Raw genomic sequence first — 22,661 nt, 5'->3', positions numbered from 1 at the left:
ACCCTCGAACTGAGGCGGTAGACATGAGCTTGCAGACACCACTGGATATAGAAGAGCTGTAAGTAAAGTCAGACAGAAGAGAAGTGATGTAATGAAGAGAGAAGATACATAGACACACTGAATCTGATGTATGGATATCTGGAGAATGAAGATGTGGTTAAAGTGAAGAAGTAAACATATATGCGAATATGAAGAAAACCATATACATGAAGAAGATAAGTGACAAGAGATGCAGTAGATGTATATACACAGAAACGCAAGGTAGATAAGACAATGTAGTAGCTTTCTAATGTAGGAAATATAACGTGAGTAAAGCAGCCATTTTGAGAAAATGGATGCCGGCATCGTATAATAATAGTAAGCAGGAAATCTCAAGGAGAGAGACCAAGACTGCAGAGCTGACAGGCGCTGGAATACAGATTTGTGCAAGACCGAAGAGAATTCGCTTGGCTCAGGATCAAGAAAGCCACAGCAAGAAGCAACTGCAAGGAATGAAAGGAGTCGAAGAGAATAAGCCATGTACTAAAGACATATCTCTCTCAGATTAAGTAAAGGAGTGAATAATTATGAGTGCAAACTATTGAACAATCAAAGGTGCAGGAAGCACATGCAGGACGGAGCAACCAAGTCTCTCCAGAGACCAAGGGGAGTAACAGTACCCAATATAATTGTATCAAATAGCACTAAATGGTCAGCATATACAAAATCATGGTCTCTTCACATGTGGTGTAGGACCAGAAGACAAGGCCTATTCATAAAGCTTTGGATGAAGATAGCAATGTACCTTTAAAGTCCTGAGGAAAAGAACAAGCAGCAAGGTCAACTACAAAGAGGAAGTATTGGCTTAGGGCCTAACTGATGAGAGATGGTAGGCTAATTAAAAGGCAGTTATCTGACATTGTCCCCGTGCACCTGAGTTTCGTTGCTTAGGTGCTGCTAACGGGCCGAATGTCCATGGTTGGAAGAGAGTGTCAACCAATCAAGAGGGATTATGTAATGGGGGACCATACATTGTCGCAGAAGCCTATACGCTGCTAGTATTATTATTTGTATTTTATGTAGTTAGAGGTTGTTCAGGCGTGCCTACCAGATAAGGAGCCGCCAATGATGATACTAACACTTATATGAACTACTAGCTTGGGTACCCAGCATTGCCCGTGTCCTGATCGAGTGATGTCTCATGTGCCCTGGAGGATGCTGCACTTGTCCTCATGTCAGCAGGTCTTGCTTCAGTTTGCTCTGGTGTCTCATGTGCCATGGAGGATGCTGCTCTTGTCCTCATGTCAGCAGGTCTTGCTTCAGTTTTCTCTGGTGTCTTATGTGCCATGGAGGATGCTGCTCTTGTCCTCATGTCAGCAGGTCTTGCTTCAGTTTTCTCTGGTGTCTCATGTGCCATGGAGGATGCTGCTCTTGTCCTCATGTCAGCAAGTCTTGCTTCAGTTTGCTCTGGTGTCTCATGTGCCTTGGAGGATGCTGCACTTGTCCTTGTGTCAGCAAGTCTTGCTTCAGTTTTCTCTGGTGTCTCATGTGCCATGGAGGATGCTGCTCTTGTCCTCATGTCAGCAGGTCTTGCTTCAGTTTTCTCTGGTGTCTCATGTGCCATGGAGGATGCTGCTCTTGTCCTCATGTCAGCAGGTCTTGCTTCAGTTTTCTCTGGTGTCTCATGTGCCATGGAGGATGCTGCTCTTGTCCTCATGTCAGCAAGTCTTGCTTTAGTTTGCTCTGGTGTCTCATGTGCCTTGGAGGATGCTGCACTTGTCCTCGTGTCAGCAAGTCTTGCTTCCAATTGCTCTGGCATCTAATTTGCCCTGGAGAAAGTTGCTCTTGTCCTCTGGTCGGCAAGGCATGCTGCTGTTTGTTGTTGTGTTTCAGAAGCTCTTGATATTGATTTTCACTTTGCATGAGATGGAGCTTTTCCAAGTAATGATCGTTTTTTGTGCGGCATGTTTCAGTCTCTCAATGGCTTCAGCACATTTGGGAAAATGTCGAAGAAAGAAAGATTGATTGATTGTGCTCTCTTCTCATGAATGAACTTAAGTAAACTGTAACATTGCATTTTCCATATTTGGAGTGGCGTGATAAAAATAATCTGTTTAAAAATGGTTTAATAAACACTTTTGAACTGTATATATAGTAGTAATACATTTCAAAGGAATAACCAACACATCCAACATTTTGCTTTAGACACTTTTCCAAATGTTGCCTCCTTCTAGTACCTAATTGTAAGGACTGCCCTCGGCAAATTCACAAATAAGAACACTGAGACTGTGAGTAGGTGTTAACTTTGTTACCGAAACAACTTTTATTAAAATTAACTTTATATTCTTTTGTTTCTCTTAGAAAAAAGGATATGTGTCTTGACTCTTGGACACTCTTGAGATGAGGAAGACTTCAAGGAAGACAGACATCTTATATTCAGGTAATTCTCTGAACCGGAAACGTTTCCTCTTTCCTTTAGAAATACTATTTAGAGGCTATTCTTTATATCTCTTCAGATAACATTTAAAACAACTGTTAATTACGATTACTCTCTTCGTTGTGACTCAACAATTACACAATCTCAAGTCTCTGCCTTTCTATTTCTGTAACTTGTTCTCTGTCATATCCTTCTCTCTCATCTATCGCTTGTATTCTTTCTTCACTTGCTTTTATCTTCCTTCTCATATGACTCCTTATGACTTTCTTAATTGTAGCTTATTTCCTGCCTTCACAGTTTGCAGTCTTTCGTTTATTCCTTTCACTTTCAAACCGTCTTACTAGAATTTCCTCTTGAAAAGTCTCTCTCTCTTCATCACTTGCATTTTAAAAAAAACGTGACGCTGTGTTTTCAAACTCTGTCCCTTCTTTACGCTCCTCTTCACACTCTCTCACTCCCACTCACTTTCACCTACTTTCGTAGTGTTGTTCCTCGCTCCGACCTCTGTCGTAGGTAGCCTTCTTCCTGTGTTAGGCCGTCTAGCTGCTCTCTCAGAGTCCACGACTCGTCCCGGCCCTCCTTCCACAGATTTGTCTTTCGTAGCGGTAGGGATTGAGCTCTGCCCCTCCTTCGACAGCTTTGCGGGTAAGGAGAATCGAGCTACGCGTTGCTCCTCTCACCTTCTAACGGTCTGTAACGCTGATCGGGCGTTTTGAAAAAAACCTTACTGGAGTGCTCGTTCGTTCCTCCGCCTTCCTCCAGCTTTATGAGCCCGCCAGACACAGTGTTCTGAATTTGATGTAAACAAGTAGCGATTTAGTCGATCGCCATACAGGACAGGGTATAACTGGACTTAGCGCAATGGCGCAACAGGATTCGTTTACAAATCATGAATTTCTTCTTCATCTCAGCTGCTCAGTACGCCCATTCGTTACTGTCATTTTTTAACTCCTCCGGCTCGGTATCCTAGCAACGGCAATACATAAACAAAACAATGATTTGTTGACAGAAACACACAGCTGAAAACAGAAGCGAGACTCTGATTGGCTACCTGCTTTGGCAATTACAGCTTCTTCTCTGACAGCCCGGTTAACCATTTATATGGTCATTTTGCCTTGTATTGTCAGGGCCTAAGCTAACTGGTATCCTCTTTGGGTATATTACCTTGAGTTTATCGCATAGTGAATCGGGGTGAGCATCAGTAAATGAGGGTGTCTATGGAGTGAATTTTTTGCATCCAAACATAGAATCCATTCTTGCCCGAATAAAACACGAATAGTGCCCAAGCTGCTGAAATGTTTTTTTAAAATATAAAATAAATGAATTCCTCCTTTATTGATTACGTGTATCCAAAAACAGATATCTCCTCAACGTTGTCCCATTGAAAATCTGATTGTAAACATGAATTTTATCAAAAACTAAGAGTTTATTTTTCAAGACTTGAATTGGAAAACATAAAAGTAAAATACTGAGAGAGAAAAAGTATATTCAAAAGGAAAACCTTTGGGAAAAATTGATATACAAAACAAAATTATTGTCAAAGACAAACAAACAAATCACAATAGTAAACACACAAAAAAAGCTCAATACTTTTGAAACAGTTATCAGACTTATTTTTTTGATTTCCTCTTTTGTATTTGCAGACCTGTTTCATGTTTACATTCAGATTTTCAATGGGACAACGTTGCGGAGATTTCTGTTTTTGGATAACGTAACAGATAAAGGAGGAATTAATTTCTTTTATATTTAAAAATAAACATTTCAACAGCTTGCGCCCTATTTGTGTTTTATTTCTACGACCCCTACCATAGCTGCACCACAGTGGAGCCCCCTATTATTTTGAGTACAATCTTGTCCCAGGCAAAATCTGGTAGCCGTGTGTTCAACAGTGTGGATTTGTATAGCCGGACAAACATACACCACTCCTACATACATTCAGTTTTATATATAAAGATACGTATACAAATTCCCCTAACCAATCCCTCCACCCGGTAGGTTTTTACTGTTTGCCATGTAGCATGATGTCATAGCTGACGTACATCGATGCATACAATCGTTTGTGTAATTGAAATGCACCGAGAGTGTAGGAGCTACAATCTGTTCATCAGGTTTCCCTACTTTATTGAACTGATAATAAAATAGTATTTTGCCATATTCTTGGAGTCTGTCTGGTTATTTGGGACTGAGATCATTTATATGGTAATCCTATTCGGCACGTGGAACGCTCCAGGTGCTACTGCACACGATTATGCATTCTAATAAAGGTTTTAATGACTACTTGGAATAGTTTTATTTACTTGTTTAAGTGGTGTGTTTTTTCCATAACTTGTATATTTTTATTGAAGATATATTCCAAATTAAACATGAAATAGTGCTGGCCATTGATCATAGAGCCAGAGATGGACCAAAGAACAAATGACTCCACATTGAGAAGCAGACCGCTATGTTCAAAAAAGAAAGTTTTCATTTAAATTGTAACTATTTCTAACAAGAGTGTGCAAAGTACATCGTTTTCCCATTCACCTTACAAATGTGACCTTTGGTTGCCACCTAGGTGATGTCTGAGCGCCTACCTCCATTACTGAGACAACAGTAGAATACTTCACCACATATTAAATTAAAGCTTAGAACAACTCATGACCTTTGACCCTCCGGGTGTAAAGGTGACAGAGTCCTTTTTGCGTGGAGACCTGAAACTATGGTCTGAGAATCAAGGCAGCCTCAGGAAATGCAAGCTTCTGGAATTTGTTCACCATTTTAAGTGAGTGGCCTATGAGTGCCTAAGCCTGTTGGGAAATTATGTTTTTCTGGCTCAGGTTTGGCATCATGTCTGAAAGTTAATACAAATGGCTCTTAGACATGGTATCACCGCAGCCATATTTTGCATCAGTACAACCCTGTCAAGGACCTTCCGTTCTTTATTGGGGATGGTTTTAGTCCTGCATTTGATAGTCACTAAGTCACTACCCATACTGTACTATTCTACCTGATAAAGATAGGCTTGGACCTCATCTTCTATAGGGGCTGTGAACTTTAGGTCCCAGGTCATTACCAGCATGTCCTGGAATCTCCACGTCTGATGACCCTACAGCTGTATGGCCCATTCTCCTTATCCCACTCCTACAGAAGACTACAGCCAGCTACAGACTCCAACCTCCATCTACATTGCCTTCTTTATCCAGCACTCACCTGGAGCACAGGAGTTATGGGGCGACTGATATGTTCCTTCGCTCTTCTGACGAACCATGCTGGTTCTCGCTGTGGTGCCAGTGTTGAGTATTGTGGAAGGAAAAGAGCTTGCTGAGGGAGGCACTACTCTTGCCTTTACATAGCTATACAAGAGGTGTCTTGTGTGCCATAAGTAACTTGGCATCACCCTCGTACTCCACTCAGCCCCTTCTTTCAGGTGATGTCGCCATGGACGTGGTCATTGCACTTGATTCTATGTTGGCATCTGGGCCCATCACGTTTCTTCAAATAAGCAATACCTTCCATTTCAACCATGGGTCTGGACTCTGCCAAGTACCACAGAGGAATACGGAGCCCATCCACCGACCAGCCTCAGCGGTAGCTATCGGGGTCAGCATAACTTTAGAAGGGTCGGGCACCCATCCTTGACTATGCATTTCAGTTTCCGTAATCAGCAGAAAAAATCCTCTGTTACATGTGAGGGAACAAGTGGAGGCGCAAGTGCAGGGTCATAGGATACAATAAAAACAATGGAAGTATCTGGGACCAGTTCAGAGAATTTCATTAGAGAAAAATGTTATGGCATGTCTCCAGATGAACTGATAAGGGAATTCAGATAGGCAATTTCTGCTTTTGTGTTCCATTGCAAGGCCTCCCTGTGTTAACTTGTACCCAATCGCCATGGTAGACTCCTTAGGTGTAGAATCTTTATCCTGACAGAGAACTTATATGGGTTTGGCAGAATACTGTGCAGCCTATTTGGTTGCAGGAGAATTTGTCTCTGATATTTTGATGAATTCTGTTGCATATATATGTGTGTGGGGAGGGGATGTTGGTTTAGGGAAATAATTATTGTAGGGTGTTAATGCGGGGGGCATGCAGGGGGTCTCCCCCACATATATAAATGGCAAAAATCAACCTGTCAAACCAGAAAATTCAACTAATTTTCCTATGACCAAATAGATTTGAAGCAATCACCCTAAACCTACTTATACTATGTGCAGAGTGCCAGTGTAGATAGAGAGCGGGGGGTACTATTGCTCTGACTCAAGCCAAGACCAATAGAGGAAGTCTGCCTCAGACTATTATATGTAGTACAAGCCAGAGGCTTGGCTTTTTGACACAGCAGCAGGAGGACTACCTTATGCTATGTCTAGAACATATGGATAGCTCTGTTAATGCACCCTCCAAACACATGAACCGTCTATAACAACGAGAATGTTTTCTACCACCCCTTTTATTGAGTGATTACATTTACCTTACGGTGGTAGATTCAAAGGGGATGAGAGGCTGCACGAGGAAGAATTGCCTCGAGGAGTGGAGTCCTCACCATTCCAGAACCCATTGGGCTTCAGATGAGAAGTGGCAAAGCTGGTGAGAGTTGCTCACAGTGGGGAATGAGTCATACATAATGCTGTCCATGTCTAGATCAGATGCAGCGCGCATTGGTCAGGACCCAGAGAAACACACCGTTTCTGTGTGTTGCCGGGACACAGTGCCACCTGATGGGGTACAGTTGAAGAGATGAGAGCAACAGGCGCTCCTCAGTAATGAGTCTGAGTAGCTCAGTCAAAACTGGGGAAAGAGGCCTGAACACCCATTGTGAAAGAGCAAGAGCAAGGATCCATAGCGGGGCCCACTGCAGGGAGGAATTCACTCATGAAACTGGTGGTCAGTGGGAGGCAGAAACAGCAAGAGACTCAGATATAAAGACCAGATTCCTGAGACCGAATGCCTTGTGAAGGGCCATCAACAGAGAGGGGTGAAAAGGAGAACAAGTTTGGATGCTGAGGAGCGGCGACAGTGGTAGCCAATCCAGTAAGAGTATTGAAATGCCTGGAAGTACAAGGTATTACATATTACATTGTGGTAACTAAAATCTGAATTCACAAACCCCTCTGAGCAAGAGGCTGAGTGGAGAAACATGAGCCCAAGACATTCCTCAATGTCTTTGAGAAAGAGGCTGTGTGGAGAAGCAATACAGGCAAGAAAGACTGTCCACTAAGAATTGAATTCCAAGGTCTCAATACCTTCTGTATAAGACGTGGAGAGTAGAAAAATTGTCAGATTGAAAAGGAAGTCCAGTTTCCTTCAACCCTTTGAGAAGAGTCAGAGAGCAGCAAATGGGCCGACTGGCTTCTGAAGTCCACGTTCCCCAAGTTGTCAGATCAGGAGGTGGAGGGGAGAAGCACTAATGGTTGGGAACTGAAATACCCAAATTTGTTGAGAAAGAGAATCAGATGAATCTGTTGGGAATCAATACTTGCTTGCACATGCCATATAAGTTCCCAGACCAACTTGAGAAAGCAAAGAAACAATCTGGGACCACTAACTGGCCAAGCCTGTGAGACCACCTGACATTCCCTCTATTGCACTAAAACCCTTCATCATTATGTCTGATCTAAAGTCATAATTTGGGCAGCCACAACAAGCACTAGAGGAATGCAGTATTTCTTCTTTTTATTTCTTGGTTATTTCTAATGTGCATATACACGATAGGGATGTAACGGTATTACGGTATACCGTTAAAGATACCGTTAACCACTTAATTGAACAATAATAACCGTCACTGATTTGAAAAGGCTGCAGTAAGCAAGTGCTGCGCAGTCTTGGTTTTGCACTGTTGGATGTGCCATCTGCCAATGAGTTTCAGTTGGAGCAGTCTTTAATGCCATTCCATAAACCACACGTGCCTGACACAAAATAAATATGTTAGCAATAGGAAGAATAAATACAGTGCCAAGAAGGAAAATGGTTTACTTTGGGTTGGCGGCTTTGGGGTTTATATATTTATAATGGATAATGTTTTCTAAACATATGACAATGGGGGATTTCCCTGGTTCTATCATTGAATTTACATATAATAAGTCACACTGCGAAATTTACTCATCTCTGCGGGTATTCCCTGCTGCCATACCAAAGGGTAACATGTCCGTGATTAATGAACACCTTTTGGCCCGCAAGTAATCTAAAAGCTGTAACGTAAAGAGAGAGTGTGTGTGTGTGTGTATGCGCACAAGCGTATACTACAATCAGACTCCATTGATTTGTGGAATGCAGGTTATCAAGATGGCAACATGTTCCCCTTCACCAGTAGCCAGTAGGGGAGCTAAAAGCCTAAATGACCACTTAAGAAAAGCTATTCAGTTTGATTTGCCAGTCGCAGCAGGGCTCCCCCCTCCACTCCCTCCTCCTCCTCTCCACACATGTGTTTGTGTTTGGTGGAAGCAAGAGGTGGCATTTCAGTGGAAAGTATGTTGAAAAGCCCAATTCTGGACCTGGGTGCCTGGTTTTGTTTGTGATGATAAATCTGACATTTATGACCTTTTAGAAAATATTTGTTAAGATTAGTTAACGCCACCTGCTATACCGCGATAACCATGATATACCGTCATTTGGCAAGAAGGTTATTGTACCGTCATAAAACTAATACCGTGACACCCCTAATACACAATGTGTTTTTAGGGCGCAACAAGACAAGTGTGGGGGGCAGGGATGACAAAACAGAAACGGTCCTACTGGGCCTTGTGACATTCGGATTGTGCAAGTGCAATTATAGAAGTTCAAGGAAGATGAGAGTAGGGGGAAGTGCCAGAGGGATAAGTGATTGCCCAGGAACGCCAGGTGGACCGAGCCAAGGGAGAAGAGACTGCAGGGGCAGAAAGGTCCACGTGCAAAGTGCAAGGAACGGGCCGGAAGGGCTGAGGGGGTGCAAACCCAGCCAGGCTAGAGCAGGGGGAAGGAGCCCAGAAGGACAAGTGCAGGTTGTGGGGGTCAAAGAGACTAAGTGCAGGGGTAGACTGATAGGGGAGGGCCTGGTGCCCTGTAAGAATCTGAAGCAACCAGGCAGCCAGTCATGAGGCAGACGGGGGAACAATTTGCAGGGGAGGAGACAGGGAAGGAGGAAGAGAATATGAGGGTCTTGAGAAGCTTCTGGAAGTTAAGGAGATCCGGCTCAAGTCTGAGAGGAGCAGGGAGTCCATTCCAGAGGTAGGCACCTGCAGAGGAAAGAGATCTAACCCCCACTCTCTGCTTGGAGAAGAGTCTGATCTGCAGAGATTTGGAGCTAGAAGACCGAAGGGCTATAGCAGGGAGGTATTTTGGGAGAGAGAGTTGAATGCAGCAGGGTGTGTTGAGGTTTAAAAAGTGTCTCTGGTCACTTGTGTCTCCACCTCCAGTATGTGGTTCATTGCCTGTTTATTTAAATATGAGGTTGTTGGCATGGGCAAAGGTCAGAGATTTTCTATGCAAAAATTGGTTTATTCAATGTACAGTTCCGAAACTCATGGTTTTGCTTCTTTCTCTCGCATTATATTTCCACATTTCAAATGGGCACAAACTGCACTGCTCTCGGAAAAGCCTAGGCTGCTCTTTTTAATTGGAACCAGAGCAAGCATTTACAATGTGTCAGGATAGGTGCATCCTTTGCACTTGAACCAGTCATGTTAGGCTACCCTCAGCAGTCTCCTCCTCCCCGCTCATAGCTGACTGCCTGTCTGCTATTCAGTCATGGTGTGTTGCAAACAACCTCTGCCTCAATGCCAGTAAGACTGAGATCGCTTGCATTGGGACCCCTGCTCCCACCTTCCCACTTTCACTCTGGCCGGCCTCCCTGGGCCCTGCGACCGCACCCACCTGCGAGGCAAAAACCTTAGGGTCATCTTCGACTCCACTCTCTCCTTCGCCACTCACATTTCGGACATCTCTAAAATGTCTAACTATCAACTACACCTCTTCATAGGTACTCTACCTTTTCTCACTTTCCCCAGTGGCTCACTGTCTCCAGAACCCTGGTTCTCTCTGGTTTGGACTACTGCAACAGCCTCTTCCTCAACCTCCCTGCTTCCACCCTGCGCCCTCTGCAACTCATCCAGAACAGAACTATGAGACTTATCCTTGGCCCCAGGCCCAGGGACCGCATCTCTGCGGCGCTGCAATCCCTTCATTGGCTCCCCGTGGCTGCAAGGATCAAGTTAAAGACCCTCTGCATTGCCCAGAAGACTTTCTGGGGCCTACTTGCAACATTGCCTACCTAAATACTGTCCCTCATGAGCCCTTCGCTCATCTAGCTACAACCTTCTGCGAGTGAGCCAGTTCTCCAAACAGGATTTGGAGGGAGATACTTATCCTCAGCAGGTGCCTCCCTCTGGGATAGCCTCCCTGATACCCTCTGTCTTGAGCCTGACCTTAAGTTCCGGAAACTCCTTAAGATCTTCCTCTTCTCGATTTCCTTCTCTCTCCCTCCACCCTGCTAACTTAGCTCTCTGCTCTTTCCCTCTCTTGCTCCTCTTCCTTACAACTTGCTGACTGGCCGTCTGGTGTACCTCAGGGTCTCATTGGTCCCGGGCAGCCCTGCCAGTCCTCTCTCACACTTCCCTCAGGGCCCTACAGTCCACCCACCTCATTGCACTTGAGAAATAACCCAAGAGAGTGGCTTTCTCTGCATTTAACCCAGTCTCCACCGACTGGATGCACTTGAACCTCCCCCTCCCTGTGACCGTCTGTGCACATGCACGATGCAAATGCTTCGTGCCTGAAGATCGTTTGTCTGTTCTCCCTTGTCTTCAACCCCTAATTGCACTGGTAAAACTGCAGAATCGCTGTCAGGCCTATTTGCTGTGTCTCAGCTTTTAAATGTATTATACGCACGTACTCTGCCTATTATCGCCTCAGAATTTCAAGGGCTCTGAGTGACTGATGTTTTTTCCCCTGTTCCCACCCTCCTTAAGCACTTTGAATCACTTTGCCTGTGTATAGGCGCTTTATAAATAAACAATACTATACCATACCCTGGTTGTGCCTTGTATTGTCTTGCTCTTGGACGTACTCAATATTCATGCTTCATGCTGCAATCATTATGAAAATCTGCATGGACATTAACTCAATGTGAATGTAATTCTTTAATGATGTATGTGCATTGGGGACTGGGCAATCCCACAGCCCAATATGTGCATAACCCCTTCCATGGAGACCCAGTGCCTCCTATTTTAAAATTCTGCAAAGCTTCAGAAACCGACTTCAATGGAGTAATGGAGTGAGAGATATGGCAGCCATTTAATCCTCCCATCGAAAACCTAAGGCTATCCACATGAATATATATATATATATATATATATATATATATATATATATATATATATATATATATATATATATATATATATATATATATATATAAACTTTGCGCACGCCTACAGCCCAAACCGCTGAACGGATTTACATCAAATTTGCGGCAGGAGCGGGGGATTGGTCCCGAAAGCGTGCTTTTGCAAATTTGGTGTAAATCCGTCCAGTAGTTTTTTAAAAAATGACCAAAATGTAAGGCAAAAAAATTAGTGATATCTCTGTTCGCTCCGCGGATGGATTTCCCGGTTCGCTCCGCGGACAGTGCCCTGATTGGCCGAGCGGCTTGCACGATGTCAGCGGACATCCGAGGTGTTCGCTGATTGGACGGCGTGGGGCATGGAGCGCGTCAGATTTTTGGTGGCGCCCGACATCTTGCATTTGCGGACGACCGCGGACAGCAAGGTGAAACTTGGTTTAAAAATTGTATTTAGTGGAGTGTGTTGGTGTGTAAGAGTGTTTGGGGAGGGTGGGGGAGTATGATATAGGTGCAATATTGTATTTTCTTTATGTGGTAGACGCTTTTGTTGTGTTCGATTTGTCTGCGGACAACACGGCTGTTCTGAAATGTTCGTAAATAAACAGAATGGATTCGGTGTCAAGTTGAAAGTGTTCTAAGAACACTCGTGGGGTCTTGGAATGTTCGCAGGGGGTGTCCTGAAGACGTTGTCTGTATTGTTCGTTGGCAAGCTGAAAGTGTTCTAAGAACACTCGCGGTGTCCTGAAATGTTCGTACATAAAGAAAATGCGGGTGTCATGAGGACGCTGTCCGTCTCGTCCTGTGGCAAGTTGAATGTGTTCTAGGAACTTCCTTGTGTCCGCCGACATTAAAATGGTTGCAATGCTTCAATTTATGGGTGCACTCTTGGGTGCATGGCATATGAGTGTGCCAAATGGCCATGCACCCAACATTCTATACCCTGGCCACAACCACTGCAGCATATCACACTCATAGTGGCTTATAACTTTGGGTCAAAAACAAATTTATAAGGAACAATGTTATAAGCCAGTATGGATGTGATATGCTGCGATGGTTGTATTTATCATGTTATACTTACTATTTGGTTTAGTAACGGGAGTCCATGTTTTTCTTGTTCATTTCTGTGATAAAAGAAAATAGCAAGTTAGTATTAGTATTTTATAAAGACTTATTACATTGTACAATCAACATGTTCTTCTTTTTTTTACCCTCATATTTAGTAGATGCTAGATTGCTAAAATCATTGGGTCTGTGGGAGAAAAAAAAAAATCCACGGTGGATTAAAAAAAAACATTTTTCTATTATGCTACAGTTTATTTGTTTGTTTGTTTTCAGTGTTTACTTGTTGTTTCTGTCTAATACTTTATACATTGGATTGTTCCAGTTTTTCGGAGCAGTAAGATATTGGGTATTTGTTTGGATATTGTAAAATTTTGGAGCAGTTAGATACCAGTAGGCGTATTCTAACTGTTTATTTTTTTATATAATTTCGTGGTATTGATTTATCTGTTTGGATATTTCTAAATTTTGGGACAGTTAGATACCAATTGGCGTATTCTAACTGTCTATATTTTTCTCTATTTGAGTGGTATTCATTTATCTGCTTAGTTGTTGTAGCATCTTTGGGCAGTTAGATAGCTTTTGAAATATTGAGACAGTTTATATTTTTTTACTACAAGTGTACTTAAGGTTTAAGTACAGTTTAGTTATCAAATTTTGGTTTTAAGAACATTAAATAAGCATTTGTAAGATTTGCTGGTAATCTCTGCTTTAGAGTAAGGGTACTATCATTACACTCAAACCATCCACATTTCTTTTTTATATATGCAGTGTAGTGCCCTGAATTGGTTGTGGCTCCTGCGTGGTAGATTATACCTATTGTTGTGAAGGTTTTCCTACCAAGTAATATTTGACCATGTGTGAATCCAGTCAGCTGGCAGTTGTTTTTGGTACCATCTGCTTTGTAACGTAGAAGCATTAGTATTACGTACTTACTATGTGTTTGTATTACTAACGAGGAGCGATTATCTGAATTGCATGTCAAACATAATCTACCATGGTTTGCATTTTGTACAAGTTGCTGAAATGGAACGGATTTACAATTAGGTATTGATATACACACAAAGCGTTCATTGGGGATTTGTTCTTGTGTCACATTGTTGCAGAGAGTGCATGTATGTTTCCACATGTATGAAATCTACAAGATTTCATTTATAGGTATGTTTTTGTTTTCCAGTACTGATAGTAAGTACATTAGAAATTCTTGTGGATCTTCCTGTGAGTTTATAGTGAATTTCACCATTCCAGCACAGTAGTCCAATTGTTGTCTTATTCCATAAACACTATACGTGTTGTCAGGATTGTGAAGTACTAACATTTGCAAACACAATGGGTCTGTACTGTGTAAGTAAATGTTCTCAACAATTGGTGGTAATTGAAATAGAATATTTATTGCTACATTTGAGTGGCAACTTACACCAACTATATTTGAGAGTTTAAATGGACAAGGTAGTTCTGTATCTGACGGCTTTTTTTTGAGTTTGTCTTCCTTCTTTGAAGAAGTACCTGGTTTACTTTCCCTAATTGATTCTTTTTTTGCTTGTGGCACTTGATGAAGTATTACTTTCTTTTACTCTCTTTGGAGGATTTGCAGTGACATCATGTTGCTTTTCTGTTTGATTTATTTTTCTTTTATAATGTTTTACTTTTTGTGGAACAGAATATGTGTGAGTGTAGTGAACGAAGTCTATTGTATTCTAAAATGCAAGGAATATCAGCGATTAGAAATAGACCGTCAAGTGTACGTAAGCGTGATAGTGCTACGCAGCTCATGCCTTCTTTAAAGACTGTGTTACCAATGTCTATCATTGCTTTGTCTAGGGTAAGACCTTGGCCCTCATTACGACCCTGGCGGAAAGTGACTGACCGGACCGCCACAGCGTAAATAGCGTTTCCGCCATTGCACGAAGGAGCAAAGTGCGGCCCATTCCGACCCATCGGGCACGAGCACCACGGCATGGCGGAAGTGCAAAGTCCGCGATGGCGGAAATGACCCCAAAACGGCCCACACCGCCGCCGTACGGCGCCCTAGGTGCAATACCGCCACCCATCACAGCGGACACCGCAGTGTGCGCCTACCGGAAAGTACGGTGACCGGAAATATACGGAAACGGAAGTTAAAACATGGGCCCGGAACGGGAAACATCCCGCCGTACACCTATAAAACCACTAAAACCACACAACCACTAAAATCACTACCCTGAAACACACCCCAACCCGTCATCCACCCTAGCGAAACCAAGAAAAATGGGAAAAGTAGCGAAGAAAGCGTGCGACCGCAAGCGGCAGGTCCACTTCTCCCGTGAGGAACTCACCGTGCTAACAGAGACCCTCCAGGAGAATGCTGCCGTCGTCTTCTGCACGCAAATGACCAGGACGGCACTTGCAAACAAGAAGGCCATATGGGCTCTGGTGGCACAGCGGGTAAGTGCGGTGGGGACCGCACCCCGCACCCCACAGCAATGCCGTAAGCGATGGGACGACCTGCGGATACGCGTCCGCAGCATACTCTCTGCCAACCGCAACATTGCCACAGCCACCGGGGGAGGTCCTGAATCACCCATCAAGTTGACCCCCTGGGAAGAAATCTGTGCCTCCACCATCGGAATGGAGAGCATAGAGGGAGTCGGAGGGATGGAGAAAGGAGTGCAGACATCCGAAGATTCAGGTAGGTGGGCCAGATAAAACAATGCCAAATCCACAAAGTCCATCCATGTGAAGTACCATGTGTCCACATAGTGCAACAGAAACACATGTCCAGGAGAATGTCCACACACATCGGCCTGATAGCGCACGTTAAAACCCACAATAAATACATAAATAATTAAAAACCCCTAAAACACGCACTACACGTGAAGCAGGCACACCCTAACTGCAGGCTGCCAAACAACTGCACCCTCACTCCACACACAAATGAAAGCACCTCCGTGTAAGATTGGTTGATATGTTCATTCTGCTGTGGTCCCATTGTTTCACATACTATCTGTGCAGTCGCGAACAGACTTGTGAAGGGTCAGTGGAACGTAGTACTCGAGTAACAGTGGGCCCTCATGCATCACTGTACCTAGTTGCAACGACGGGCGGGGCGTCCCATTTGTGGGTGAAGGCAGTTGCCATTTTCACACACAGCCGCACTCGATGGAATAATTAGTGATTTCAAACGGCCACAGATGCCTCTTCGACGTGATGTTGCAAATGAGGAATTCGAAGGGCGGCGCTTTCGGTTTTCAGCTAGCGGCGAGGAAATGCCCACAGGTCTGACTGCAAATATAACGTACTATTGTTCAATGTCCTTGAGACAGGGGCCATGGCGAGGATGCAATGATTGATATGAATAGTTTGGGATGCGCAATAGCGACGTGGGCGATGAGGCCGGACGTTCCCAAATACATGTTACTTCACTACACTGGAATTACGGGCTGGGGCACTGTGGATTTTGCAGGCTGCATAACGCACAGACTCAATGGATATTTCTAATGTTATGTGAGTAAATATTCAGGCGTTTTAATCCCGGGATGAGGGAATGATGAATGGATGCATGGGCAGGTGATTTGATACAGAGTTTGCCATGTACAGGGCTTCTTGGGATCTATCCGCCTCCCCTACGCTATGTGATGCAGGGCTGCCATAGTGGGACCATCGTCTATCTGGCCTTGTTGAGCCCTCCCTGTCTCGACGCGCCCTCAGACACTTGTGTCCATGCACGTTAACATTCCCATCTGATGGATTCTGTTTTGACAGACGCATGCACAGGTACACTCGTTTGTGATGGTGTTTGCACCTCGATATAGATGGTTATGAGTCGCAAGTGGTTTTGGGGTGGTGATGATCCTTTGGAGTGGGCTAGCATGCATATGGCTGTGGATTTAGTGTGATCATTGAAGTGAGTTGTTCGAATGTAGTTCTGATGGCCATTCTGTTCTTTTTCTTTTCTTTTGGTTGACAGGTATCTCCTCCCCTTTTGCCACTGCCATCTGTATGCCACTCCTGCAGATGGGTTTTACTCCCGACACCTGCTGCTTCGTGTTAATCAGTGGAGCAGCATTACGATCTTATGGGACGATCGCCAATGGGCCACATGCCCTTACGCAGTACTGGTGGCTCGGAGCAACATTTCGGCCTTTCAGCTGGACTAGTGCCTCCCCATTGGGACGGCCCTGCGGTTCTGTGCGCTTCCATGTTGCCTTTTCGTACGTGAATGTGGCTCTGTGTACCATGAGGGAACAGGGCGTCACACAAGTAGTGGCTGGTCATTTCTTGCGGATGCAGCCCACAATGGTGAAAAGTGTTTTGGAGTTCATGGCCTGATGGCTGTATGGGCTTGGTGATTTTGATGTGCATTAAATTTCTATTCTGATTTGGCCCGTGTAGCGTTCTTCTTTGCAAGTGATGTGGCATATGCCTATTTGGGGGGCGATGTATTGTGAGGAGATCTGCATTGGGTTCCAGCTTCGGAGTTTAGTTGCGTGGTACTGTACTGGGCGCGTTTGCCTACGAAGCCCGTGAGGTCAGGGATGGGGGCTGCCAATATGACAGTTTGAATGTTGTCATGCTCAGGGGCGGGGGATTGGGTTTTGTGTAACAGATGCCGGTCAGCCAGGTGGACTGGTGGAATGATGTGATTCTCGGAATATTGCTGGTCACAGGTGCCTGTGTTTGCGTGCGTTTCTTGGTGGGGGACTGTGGTCATGTCCATTGGGATGGCTTCTGTATTCGTGCCATCTGTGCCCTGCTGCTCCCATTGGCCCCTGTTGTGTTTCTTTTGTTCGTTGGCATGCATGGGTGACTTGTACATTTCAATGGTTGCATTGTGACTTCATTGCACCTACGGGGAGTTGTACTTTGTGGCCAGGGAGCGGTGTACAGGCACTCAGTGGGGCCGTTTACGGTTGATTCGCGATGCCGTACTTCTCACCATGGCGGAATGGTACATTCCGCCATGCTTGATGGCGTTAGGTACATGTCCGCTAGGGTCGGAATTCGCGTACCCTTGCGCCATGGTGGTATTTACGGTTTGGCATGGCGCGCGCGCGCGTGCTTGGTGCAGTTAGCGTTGGCGTTCACTACGGTGTCGCTAATGGCTTCGTACTTTGCGGTGACGGGTCATAGTCGCACCGAGCGCTATTCGATGGCGGTATTGCATTTCCGCCATCGTTTTCAGAATTCCACCAGGGTCGTAATGAGGGCCCTTGTGATTTATGAATGGTGACTGCGTATGCAAGAGTTAGAGAAAATTGTTCTCTGCGTACATACATGTCTTTGAAGAGAAGGAATCGAGCAGTTGAGCGTCCTATTCTTTTTACTTCTGAAAGTTTGTCAAAGAGAATATTGACAAACTGAATTTTGTTGTCACGTGGGTATGTTTGAAATCCAACAATTGTACCCAGTGCTCCATTAACTAGTCCTTGGTCCACGTCAAGGTTACGTTTCAGCATTACTCTGCAATTTAAGGATAATTTTAATATCTTTTCCAAGCCTGCTGTGTTTGAGATTGATTTTTCTAAACTATTTAGTCTTGTTGTGGCTTGGTCACACATGGGTAGTGTCATTCCATGTACATCTAGTTTGTCTGTGGCGCTAATTTCCATTATTGGTTGCATTTCTTTACTTAACATTATTTCATTGAATTTGAAACAGCTTGCAGGAGTTTGCATTAAGGCCATACAATTGACATTTTTGTGGGCTAATTGTTCCATAACATCTGTAGCACATGCATTATCACCATAAAGTGCATGAATGTGCCGGGTTTTCAATATTGCTTCTGCTTCTTTAGAAAGTATACCAAATCTGATACTTTTTTAAGATGTTGGCATAAGTGAGATCTGCAGATTGGCACATGTTTTCTGTTAATTATCTGTATTGGAAATGTTGCCAAAGGTTGACATTTCCAATGCTGCCAACAGTTTTACCGCAGAGTTTGTGTCCTAATGTTTTAAAAATAGGCTCACCTTTTACTGGTGTCAATTGAAGAAGATCTCCGAAAACAATAATGTGTTTTCTTGCAAAGAGCTCTTCATAGTTTGTTTTGAGTACTTCTTGTAATCTGAGGTGAATCAAAGCCAACATTAGGTTGGACACCATGCTCACTTCATCTATTAGTAGCATTTTCATTTGTTTCAATACTCTGCGTAGTTCCATTGCAGCTTCTGCAGAAAGTTTGTAATAATCTAATTTGTTTTGGTGTTCTACTGGCAGGAGTAGTAATCGGTGTAAAGTGACACCACCTATGTTGTAGGCAGCTAAACCTGTGGGGGCAGTGACAACAGCTGACAGTTTGTTGTTTGTCAATTGTTGAAGGAACTTACTGATGATTTTGATTAGGAATGTTTTGCCAGAACCAGCTTCACCACTGACATACAATAGTATAGGTTTGTAATTTTGACAGGTGCATTCTTTGTTTTCATGTTGTACACTATGTGCAATTTCTTTTGTTACTTCTTGAAAAATGCTACGTTGCTCATTGTTTAGCTTTGATTGTAGTATAGTTAAGTCTTCTTTATCTTAATACTGGCACATGGTGTTTTCTACTTCTATCATAGCTAATTCTGCCTCATTTGTTATTAGTGGGTCTCCCAGTGGTTCTTGGCTTCCTGTGACAGAAGGTTGACTACTGTCAGGAGTGTCCTTATCTAGTTGGGCCTGGAGTTCTTCTTCGTGTTGCTGTTCATTGTGCAACATTGTTTTGTACTGTGCAAAGTTTACATCAGTTATACTGCTTTCATTTGCTTTGAAAGCGTCTTCATATGAGTCATAGTTATCTAGTATTTCTTCTTCTTTTCTCCATGGTTTAAAGAGTTGTAGCAGGGACATGTAAAATACTTCTTTATGTTGAGGAGTCTTTAATGACAATTTGATATGATTAATTAAATTTGGTTTGGGCAGTTTTACTAAGCTCCCTTCACAGTTTGTCACTTTGTATTTACGGTTTTGTTCATCAGGTTTTATATTATTTTTGTATGTGTAGTTTTGGGCTATGTGGTATAGACACATGGTTTCCAAAGTGGTAATCCTGTTTGGGTAGTGTGTGTCCAATAAATTGTTTTTTAAAATGTCTTGGCTGTTGGGATCATGTTTGGCTATTGTTTCTATATCTTCGTATGATTTTAGAACTCTTTTTCTAGATTTAGCTGGACCAAGACTTAGCCATACTATATTTTCAGATTTACCATACAATGCAGTACCAGTTAATCGATCAGCTGCTTCATAGGATCCACATTCTCTATGGGAAAGCATTTTTATGCCCAAGCTCTATAATTTCTGAGACACTGTTTTATCTGATGACAGGTCATTCCAGAGGTCTTGGAGCTCTGTCTTTTCTGATTTGGTTAAGTATGCTGTGACATATCGTGCAACTGCAGTAGAATTGTCTGCAAATTACTGCACATCTATGTTTGCATTCCATAAGTGGGCAATGATTGCATTGTAATCATTGATATATTTTTCTTCTTCTTTTCTTTTTATGCAATATGTATTTTTAGGTGACTTACCTTTAACACTATGGGCCTCATTACACGGATGGCGGAGAACCATGGCGCTATTAGCGCCATGGTTCATGCCGGTAAAATACCGGCACCGCCTTGGCGGAAAGGGGAATTACCGCACCATTCCAAGGTTGGCGGGGCGGTAATTCCCCCTTCGACCATTGCCCTTCCCCATTCCCATTTTTGCCCCATAGGGCTCAATGGGAATGGGGAAGGCGCTAATTACGGTGCCGCAAATTGCGGTACCGTAATTAGCTCCCTGGGTCCCTTTGCGGGTTGGTTTTTAACGCCTGCAAAAAGCAGGCATTAAATCCCCCAACCCGCAAAGGGACCTCGTAGTAAGGCGGTAAGGATTTACCGGTACCGGTATTTTACCGGTACCGGTAAATCCTTACCGCCATCCGTGTAATGAGGCCCTATGTCTAACTGAAGACATGAGGTTGTTCACTTGACGTGTAATTGGAACTGGTCTAGGGAAACCATTTGGTGTAGTATTTCCCTTTGTTTTTGTATTTGCGACGACAATATTTGCCACATTTGTGTCTTTGGAATTGAAAAATGTTTGCATGAAGATCACTATTTGTGGATTCTGATGGAATTTCAAAAGTGACATATTTTTCAATCTTTAATCCATAAAAGCATGTGGACATGTGGTGCTCCTCTGGCTTGGTATTCTTTTCTCCAAAAGAAGTGTTGCACTTCTCCAAGGGGAGGAACAGTTTTATTACAAATAAAATGTAGCATAGCAATGAAGCGATGGTGAAAATATCTTGAAACATTAACAGGATCCTTAGTATATCTATGTTTGTTTTGTTTTCGTTTGATATGCGTAGGAAAGCATGTAAATCTTCCCATGCATATTCTGCACAACTTAATGTAACAAACCAAGTGGGTGGGCCAAGGTTTCTGATCATACAAGGTACATCTCCATGACGTCGAAACCAGTACTCTTTAGTACCATGCATAGTTGCTAATAGATTTGTAAGATTTGCTTGTAAAACCTCATCTTTTTGTTGAACTTTTTGTAATAATTGTGTAGCTGTCATATTTTGAAAGTGTGATCCTGATTTTAATATGTGTGCAACTCTGTAACATAAAGTTGCTAGTTCACTTTCAAAGAGTAGGTGGAATAAGCATTCCACATTTTGTCGAAATCTGGGATCTTCAGAATACATTCGTAATGAGCGATATTCTGATGCTAATATTTGAATACGTCTATAATCGTATCTTCCTCCTTTGCCTTTAGGAAAGAGTAGAGGAAAAGCACATGCTTCTATACTTTTTTCCCATATGCTGATTGGTGATCCTTTTGTTTGACGCATTTGGTACGTTTCCAGTGCATCTTCTATGGTGTCACTAGAGTGCAATGGATGAATTGTATAATGGTCTAGAGTGTTTGATATTGTAGCAGAATCTAGGAGCTCAAACTGACCAGCTTCTTGTGTCTCTTGAATTATTTCAGTTGTATCTTTCAAGTTTTCTTCAATATTAATTTCTTTGTAATATTCATTATTCTCTTAAAGATATTGCAGGGCTTCTCTAACTTTATGTAAATCTACCAGTTGTTGCCAATTTATTTTTGTCTTTGTAGGTACTCCATTTACCAAGATAATTAAAGATTGTTGCATTGGACGTTGCACTCCTAGAGTGTGCACATTTTCTTTTAGATCTAATGGTAAATACACTACTTTTCCACGAATACCTTTCACTAATTCAGAGGGAGGTAATTTAGCAGTTTTTGGTTGAAGGCGTATTATTGCTTGAAATGGGTGCACTGTTTGAATTATGATGCTCTCATATAAATTAAATTGTTGAAGGGGTTTTGGTAGTGGATATAATTCCAAGTTATTTGTGATAGCACGTGAAGGAGTTTCTTTGTTGTCAAGTTTTGTAGTGCAGTAACTGCAAAGTATTAAGGGGTCAGTTATTTCGTATTTGTTTTCTGCTATAAGGTAGAGAGCTAATTCAAACCATTTAGAATGTTCATTGTGTTCTATTTTGTATGATAGGTCTACAGTTTTTGTGTTACTTTTATAAAAAGTTCTGCGGCAACATACACACAGGTGGTTTGGTACTTCAGCTGAAGTACTTTCAAATTTTAGTATTTCTTTTTTGTATGTGTGTAGTGAAAGGTTGCCATGTGCAGAATTGTTACGGAGTTGGTTTACAGCTTATTTATCTTGTAAGTGAGTTTCACTTCCAAAATATTTTGTCTGGATATAGTCAATTTCCTCTAGTAGGTCATTTGCTGTACCATGTAGAAGAATGTTATTTAAATTGGCTAGTGCTAAAGCAGGACTTTTAGCATAGTACAGTTTATAAACTAGATTTTTTATACTTGCATGATGTGTTGATATCCTTTTGATATCATGGAAGGTTGTTTTGCAAGTAGGTCCTGTAATGCAGGCCAATG

Source organism: Ambystoma mexicanum, chromosome 5p (genome assembly GCF_040938575.1).
Source record: "Ambystoma mexicanum isolate Mex_15411 chromosome 5p, UKY_AmexF1_1, whole genome shotgun sequence".
In the NCBI taxonomy this organism is placed as follows: domain Eukaryota; kingdom Metazoa; phylum Chordata; class Amphibia; order Caudata; family Ambystomatidae; genus Ambystoma; species Ambystoma mexicanum.
This window is presented reverse-complemented; position numbering follows the sequence as displayed.